This window comes from Leuciscus leuciscus, assembly GCF_965113295.1.
Source record: "Leuciscus leuciscus genome assembly, chromosome: 21".
Taxonomy (NCBI): Eukaryota; Metazoa; Chordata; class Actinopteri; order Cypriniformes; family Leuciscidae; genus Leuciscus; species Leuciscus leuciscus.
This window is the reverse complement of record NC_138745.1, coordinates 18,663,825-18,672,092: the sequence shown is the minus strand read 5'-3', so window position 1 is coordinate 18,672,092 and position 8,268 is coordinate 18,663,825. Positions and strand designations below refer to the sequence as shown.

At 38.3% G+C, this 8,268-nt stretch overlaps 1 long non-coding RNA gene across 1 annotated transcript; it reads right to left on the bottom strand.

The window, feature by feature from the left end:
- Positions 1–6,636: 6,636 nt before the first annotated feature.
- On the bottom strand, positions 6,637–7,896 carry LOC309485507. Its single transcript, XR_014201215.1, has 4 exons — positions 7,822–7,896; positions 7,671–7,729; positions 7,484–7,587; positions 6,637–7,283 (listed from the first exon to the last, which is right to left on the bottom strand). It is a non-coding gene; the product is annotated as an uncharacterized lncRNA (long non-coding RNA).
- Positions 7,897–8,268: the final 372 nt, after the last annotated feature.

Below are 8,268 nucleotides of genomic sequence, written 5' to 3'. Positions count from 1 at the left end.
GAGAAAAGCTTGTATTGCTGTAAAACCAAATTTGTTACAGATTATTAAGCAGCCTCAAAGAGCAAGGCTCATTTCAGTGGCAACATTCTCACAGCTTGATTAAACCGTAAAACATTCACAATTCCATGGCTTACATTAGTGAAAATCAAACAAGAACTTATCTTGTGACTGAGCTAAAACAAACACAAAGAGTGGATTATTTAAAAGACCAAATTATAATTAATTTCAAAGCTATACTATTTTGAAGTTAGCAATACATATTTTGTTCAGTCAGCTGCTTTTTGTTTTGCATTTTTGTCTGGAAGTCATATTTTATTCTTTGTGCAGAAACATATTTAGAGAATAAGTTTCTTTCATCAGTGACATTGAAGCATTTTTCTTATTTCAAATCACAACAACACAAACAATCTGGGCATAATTTGTCATGGTGGCAATCACAAGCTTACATAATGGATCATGTATTTTATATTTAACAGTTTTAGATTTATACATTGTTTGTAGACATTTTTAAAGTCACAATAAAAAGAAAGTACATGAAATGGTACATGCTCCGAACAGCAAGTACAAGGCATGACATTACATAAATAGGCAAAAAAATAAACAAGCAGTCCATGGCTGGGGTGGCTGGAGTCCCTAATAATGCTCACACACTGCTTGGTGTAGAGGGAGGATAGCTCACCTCCAATAATATGACGGGCTGTCCGGACCACCCTCCTCAGAGCTTTACAGTTGAGGGCAGTGCTGTTGACGCTGGACAGGCCGGACACGCTGCACTGTAAAAACTAAAGGTGCCTCAAATATCCTGTCGGATACTCGAGGAACTTCAAAATGTAATTTAGGTGCCTCAAAGCTCTTTCTCCTATAGTAGGGCTACTGGTGGAGCGTTGACAATCTTTGCGGTTCTTGCTGGAACTTATGGGATCCTTTAAGCACTTTGTATTCAGTTCAGAGGTTCTGTGGTCACCTTTTCATTACCATGAGACCTCGAAGTGCTTTGGGGGAAATTAGAGGAACCAGAATTCTATAAAAGGGTTATTGTAAGTTCTTTTAACATTTAAGTGGTTCCTGGAAGATCTCTTATGTTAAAGCCAGCATCTCTACAAGGTTTGTAAACTCGCCAAAGAAATATAAATACAGAGTCTACTCACTCTTCAAACACACAAGTTACATATATAAACTAAATATATTATACATTACTACGTTTTTACAGTGTTAACCACTCGTTTATTGCCCAGTATGTGGTATGGGAATGAAGATTTTAGCCGCGATGCTAACTAATCTAATGAACAAATGGAAATCATTGACTTATTGTCTTAAATTGTTTTAGCCATTCAATTCAACGTATTGTGTACAACTGTGTCTTCAAATTGCTGATATAACTAATTTAGCTGATTCCTGCTGTCGTCATTGGCGTTTGTTATGAATAACACAAGTGGTTAATAGTTTGGTCGGTTTTAGTTTACTTACTACAGGTGCCTAGCCTGGAAATCCAGACCTAAATCTGAAAGATTAATGGTCTGGCGTCGACTAATGAAAATCGCCCAGCTCGAGGGGCGGCACCAAGCATGCATTTGAAAATCTCATTGCATGCAATAGGATTAACACTACGACCAATCACAACAATAAGCCCCATACGCTTAGCTACCTGCGGAGCTAACTGGTAGATTATACTCTAACCGTATCCGGTCGGCAAAACAGCAAAAACGTCCTTCTTGCAAAGGAACGATTCGAGCGGCGTCTTCTGTTCCTGTTTTAGATAAAAAGCCAAGTCTAACTCGTTCATTGTAGCGGCCAAAGCCGTTTTAAACAACTGGTGTTGTTCATCCATAGGCATCTTGCAATGTTTATTAATGACTTCGACGTCACAGCACTGTCGTCATCTGTTTAGCTCGCCTCTGGCCTGCCTATATCAGATAACCCGATGTGATTGGTGCAGCTCAGATCGAGGGGCATATTTAATGAGCATTGTTACTCGACACCAGAGTAACTCGCTGAGCAAATTCAACTTGTGCTCTCGCGAGAACTCTGGTTTACCAGGGTAACAGGTGCCCTCATTCTCTCAAATATCATTTTAAAGCCATTTACTGGCCAATAATTATTATGTTGTGAATGGATATAATCAGCTTTGTTCTTTTGTTTCCCCAGAACAACCATTACATTTCTAAAATAATCTGAGCATTTCAGAGGCAACATTGAATTACAGTAAGTTACCTGCACCACATGCAAGTAACGTTACTTTATTACTATGAACTTTTCTGTGTGAAATTGTATTGTTTGACTGTGTACTTGTGTTTTTTAATCAGTTATTCTCTGAAAATCTTCCCTCATGCTCTCAAATCTCATTCATGTTACTCAGAAAAATAATATTACAGGTTTGGAGCCATTAATGCTATGCATTTTTTATAGGCTACCTTAATCATTTGCATTTGAATATAAGACATTTGAACTCTGAATTATAACTTCAAGTTTAGTCTTTTTAGACAAAAAAGCTAGCCTATTATATGGCTTCAGAAGACTTACAACACAAATCATAACACATGAGTTGTGGACTCTTTTTTTTTTTCTCTTCATTTTTTATATTTTTAGGATCTTTTCTGAGACATTTTTGGAGCTTAACAGAATATCCATTTTTATATAAATTGTTGCATTGAATTGAACTAGACAAGTGTACATAAGAATGGTTTAATGAATGATTTACATTTTACATAATTTTTTTCTGCTCGTTTCATGCAGTGAAAGCGAACGGTGACTGGGGTTGCATTATGCCTGAGATCTGCTTTGGGGTTCCACAGACAGAAAGTCAAACAGGTCTGAAATGTCACAAGGCTGAGGAAATTATTTTAAGTTCACAACTATCACTTTAATAACATTACTAACAGTAAATTTTGTTCTTTGCAGGGACCGCGGTAAGCTGAAATACAAGTTTGAACAAGAATAAAAATCCTCCTGTAGACCTGAAAATCACTGAAGTGCCTGGACCATCCACCAGAAAAGAGGGAAAACAAATGGAAAATGAAGCTGATGCTCCTTTTCACTTTTCTAACTCTTTAAGTACCTCACATGTCCCTTGTGAAGATTTTATTATTGATTGCATTTTATGTTGCAGCGAGTAAAGGTGCGGTCACATTTGTGAATTTCGTAAAATTGCAGGCAAAAAGGTCCATTGACCATTGTCAGCAGTGTAGCAATGTAATGTATGAAGCACAGCTCACACATGAGTCACTTTCAAGCAGCTTTCTGTTGGTCAAATCCAGCGAATTCCAGTGACCAACTTGGTCCCATAGTGAAACACACGAAATTGCTGATCGTGTGGATTCTTATTGAAATGACTGGAATTCACCAGTGAACATTCACAGAACAACAGCTAATTTTACTCCACCTTAACTCTGTTAAAATGGAAAATCTTTTCTGCTTGTTGTGACATAAGGAATACTGTTTCTGGGTCGAAGCCTCTACTTCTACTTCTACTTCCGCTATCTTGTTTCTAGTGAGAATACTCAACAACCATTTAATAGCACTGTTGATTCAAGTCACACATTTAAGCTTTTCAAAAGCCATAGTGTACATTACAGTCTCCAGTCTCACGGCATCCCAGACTTCAACATTGTATGATTCAAAATAGCTGAATAGCTTTTGGACTTGGAAACAGGGATGTCAGACTTAACAAGCGGACTGAAAGACAAATGTTTTAAAGTTAAGTGAAGATGGAAATTTTTTATTTAAAAATTTACATTGATTTATTACATGGAACATGTGTTTCCATGCATTTTGTTGAGATGTCTTTTCTTGTGTAGCCTATTGTATATACATGGTTGATTATTCATGTTGCTTATGTATTATACTATTTTTTTGTGTATTCATTGATATTAATCTATTACTAGCTTTTTTCCCAAGTGCATGGAAGTGTATGTATTAAAATGGATCTAAAATATGTAATAAACAATTCTTATTTTGTATTAGGTTCAGTTTGTTTATTATAATATAAGTCAATGGTAACCATAGTAACAACATGAAATTAAATATTTAAAAAGATAAAATTTGGTTCCTGGAGCCACCCAAAGTGTCCTCAGAGAACCGCCCCTTTTTAAAGGGTGCCTAGAGGATCTACAGACGGTTCCGCCGGTGTGACAAAGTGAAGAACCCCAAAAGGTTCCTCCAGGCACCTTTTATTTTTACAGTGTAGACTGTGTATGGCCGTTTGGCTGGAAGCTAGAATTTTACTTTGTTGCTTGTTAAATATGAATATTTTTCTTACTCAAACGCAATGCTTTGATGTCGGAGGAGCTTGAGATTGTTGCCCAGCCTTGTTTGTTTAAACCAGTGGTTCTCAATCCTGGTCCTGGGGACCCACAACTCTGCACATTTTATATGTCTCCTTTATCTGACACACCCAGTTCAGTTCAGAGCTCTTTCCTAACGAGATGATGATCTGAATCAGGTGTGTTAAATGAGGGAGACATACAAACTGTGCAGAGCTGTGGGTCCCCAGGACCAGGATTGAGAATCACTGGAAACCACGAGAGGCGTCAAAGCTTTATGCCACTCCTACATCCTACGTCATACATCGTCAAGTGTTACTCTTTTGGCGTAAGTCGACTTGCGTACAGCCATCTGTCGGAAGCTAGTTATTTTAGTCGCTAAAGTTTTAAATATGGATATTTTTCTTACACGAATGCATCGCTTCACTTCAGAAGGCCTTTATTAACCCCCCAGAGCCATGTGAAACACTTTTATCATGGATCTATGCACTGTGATGGACTTCAAAAAATGCACTGCTCAAAAAAATAAAGGGAACACTTAAACAACACAATGTAACTCCAAGTCAATCACACTTCTGTGAAATCAAACTGTCCACTTAGGAAGCAACACTGATTGACAATCAATTTCACATGCTGTTGTGCAAATATAATAGACAACAGGTGGAAATTATAGGCAATTAGCAAGACACCCCCAATAAAGGAGTGGTTCTGCAGGTGGTGACCACAGACCACTTCTCAGTTCCTATGCTTCCTGGCTGATGTTTTGGTCACTTTTGAATGCTGGCGGTGCTTTCACTCTAGTGGTAGCATGAGACGGAGTCTACAACCCACACAAGTGGCTCAGGTGGTGCAGCTCATCCAGGATGGCACATCAATGCGAGCTGTGGCAAGAAGGTTTGCTGTGTCTGTCAGCGTAGTGTCCAGAGCATGGAGGCGCTACCAGGAGACAGGCCAGTACATCAGGAGACGTGGAGGAGGCCGTAGGAGGGCAACAACCCAGCAACAGGCCTTTGTGCAAGGAGGAGCAGGAGGAACACTGCCAGAGCCCTACAAAATGACCTCCAGCAGGCCACAAATGTGCATGTTTCTGCTCAAACGGTCAGAAACAGACTCCATGAGGGTGGTATGAGGGCCCGACGTCCACAGGTGGGGGTTGTGCTTACAGCCCAACACCGTGCAGGACGTTTGGCATTTGCCAGAGAACACCAATATTGGCAAATTCGCCACTGGCGCCCTGTGCTCTTCACAGATGAAAGCAGGTTCACACTGAGCACATGTGACAGACGTGACAGAGTCTGGAGACGCCGTGGAGAACGTTCTGCTGCCTGCAACATCCTCCAGCATGACCGGTTTGGCGGTGGGTCAGTAATGGTGTGGGGTGGCATTTCTTTGGGGAGCCGCACAGCCCTCCATGTGCTCGCCAGAGGTAGCCTGACTGCCATTAGGTACCGAGATGAGATCCTCAGACCCCTTGTGAGACCATATGCTGGTGTGGTTGGCCCTGGGTTCCTCCTAATGCAAGACAATGCTAGACCTCATGTGGCTGGAGTGTGTCAGCAGTTCCTGCAAGAGGAAGGCATTGATGCTATGGACTGGCCCGCCCGTTCCCCAGACCTGAATCCAATTGAGCACATCTGGGACATCATGTCTCGCTCCATCCACCAACGCCATGTTGCTCCACAGACTGTCCAGGAGTTGGCGGATGCAGGGCTCGAGACTAACGGCGTCCTATCGTCCTGGGGACGATAGAAAATGTGTTTAGGACGAACAGAAATATTCTCCAGGACGCCTACAGGACGAAAGACATTTTTGTATGTGTGTTCATTTATTACTAGCCTATTAGGGTAACTTACTTAGAAAATGCCAAAATTAACCGACCAAGCGCTGACTACAACGGAGCGCGTCTTCTCATGCTGCTACACTGTTAGACTTTTCAAGGGTTTTTTACAGTAACTTACTGTAATTAAGAGTTACAGTACCAAACCGTATTTCAGTTGTGTAATACAGTGCATTACTGTAAAAACGAAGCTAATCAGTACAGTGCATTACTGTAAAAACTAAGCTAATCAGTACACTACTGTAATTATTTTTATTTGTACTAAATATAAATTAGATTTGATAATTTTGATATATGATTAATTTTATTTTTATCCTACATGAGTACTACTTTCATACAAACCAATTAGACAAAGTTATCACAAAATACAATTTTTTTATTTAAAACATTTCATATATATCACAAAATAAACATGCCAATGCTGGAAATGATGTGTGAAATTTTTACACATTAATGGGTAAGTTTAGAGACAACATTTTTTGTGTTAATTTTAACTCATTCATTTTGTTAATGATTTTAACAAAGTAAATATGTCAGAGAGGTTAGCACAAAGATGTGTAAACGTGTTAAATTAACACATTATGTGCTGTCCTTCACTGCAAACATTTTTGAAAACATACATAAAATCATAAACAAAACATTAGCATTTGACTAAATGAATGTAGAGTCATTGGTTGTTTAGCTTATACAAGTATTATAATGAAATATCAACCATTACATTCATAAAACTGCAGAATATAAATACATTAAGCATTCAAAAAGGAAATGTCCAAAACAGGACAAAACACAGTTCTTTTCACAATACAAGATACATAACCCCACCTTAAAAATAATTTCACTTATTTCCAAAAATGTGTTGGATTCATGTACACTGGTGGCCAAAAGAAGTATTTAAGTGGCGTAATGTTTTTGAAAGAAGTCTCTTTGATGCTCAAGAAACATTTATTATTATTATCAATGTCTGACTGTCTACTCCATCTTTTCTACAGCATAGGAGTAAAAGTCATCAAAATAATCTTTAAAAAGCCAACACAATGTTTTTGTCCACCTTTGTGAATAAATGAACTTCTCCAAAGATTGGTTCCTGTTCAGAACTTGATTGACAACATCAGAGTGTTCCCTGGTCTGCATGCGTGCCCACAAACACAAATGTACTCAGTCCTTCAGAGGAGATCCCGGTTCCAAAACTATATGAGAGAGAGAGAGAGAGAGAGAGAGAGAGAGAGAGAGAATATTAGTGTCACATTATTTTTAACCTCCTTTTTTGTTAATTTTTATTATTATTTTCACAAAAACTTAAGAATATATATTTGTAAACAGCTTTTGTCAATAAATAGCATACAAAAGAACTAAATTAAATTATGCCAGATTAAATTTTAATACTTACAAATCCTAAATTCTGTCCAAAAATGCTGAGATGCATAGAAAGAAGTTGAACGACTGAAATAGATGATTTTAGCCCATTTCAGCTTGTCTGCAGTGAAGGAGTACCTGTTTGAGACAAATACACAGTAAGATACATGCAAGAAATCACTGTGTGATGATCGTTCTCCTTCCTACAGTAGTTAACCCACCTGTGCGCTGATATTAGGACCTTCCTAGTCAGGTGGAACTGCAATGGTAGAGTCGCTGGCTAATAAAATATAAAAATAATGCAAAAATATAAACTTAAGTTGTTTAGAATGCTAGATTTGGTCTTAGTGAGAGTTTTACTGCAGTGCTTACCTGGATACATTTAATCTGGTGAGACTGAACAAAGACAATGGTCCATCTTCTGATTGGTTCATTTGCTGTGTAATAAAGTTAGACATAATGCAAAGGTCACTTATTTGATATAAAGTTAGCCAATTTTATAGAGATTTTATAAGATATTGTTAGCTAGCTAGTCTGCACCAGTGGCTCAAAAGCAATTTTCACATAGTGTATGCTAATCATTTCAGCAAACTTATCTCAAAATATATCACAAATGGGCTGGCCTACCTCTGGAATCTTTTTAAGTCACTGGCGCGAATTGGCGCTTTGCAGTTGCCTTTAAACACAAAAATGGAAGTAAATATTAAATTCCATAAAAAAAAACCTATAATATGGTATAGTTTGCAAACTAATGCTAAAACTATAAAGGTTCTCATCAGTAGGCCAACATTAAGATATAAACAGAATTTCACATTAGTT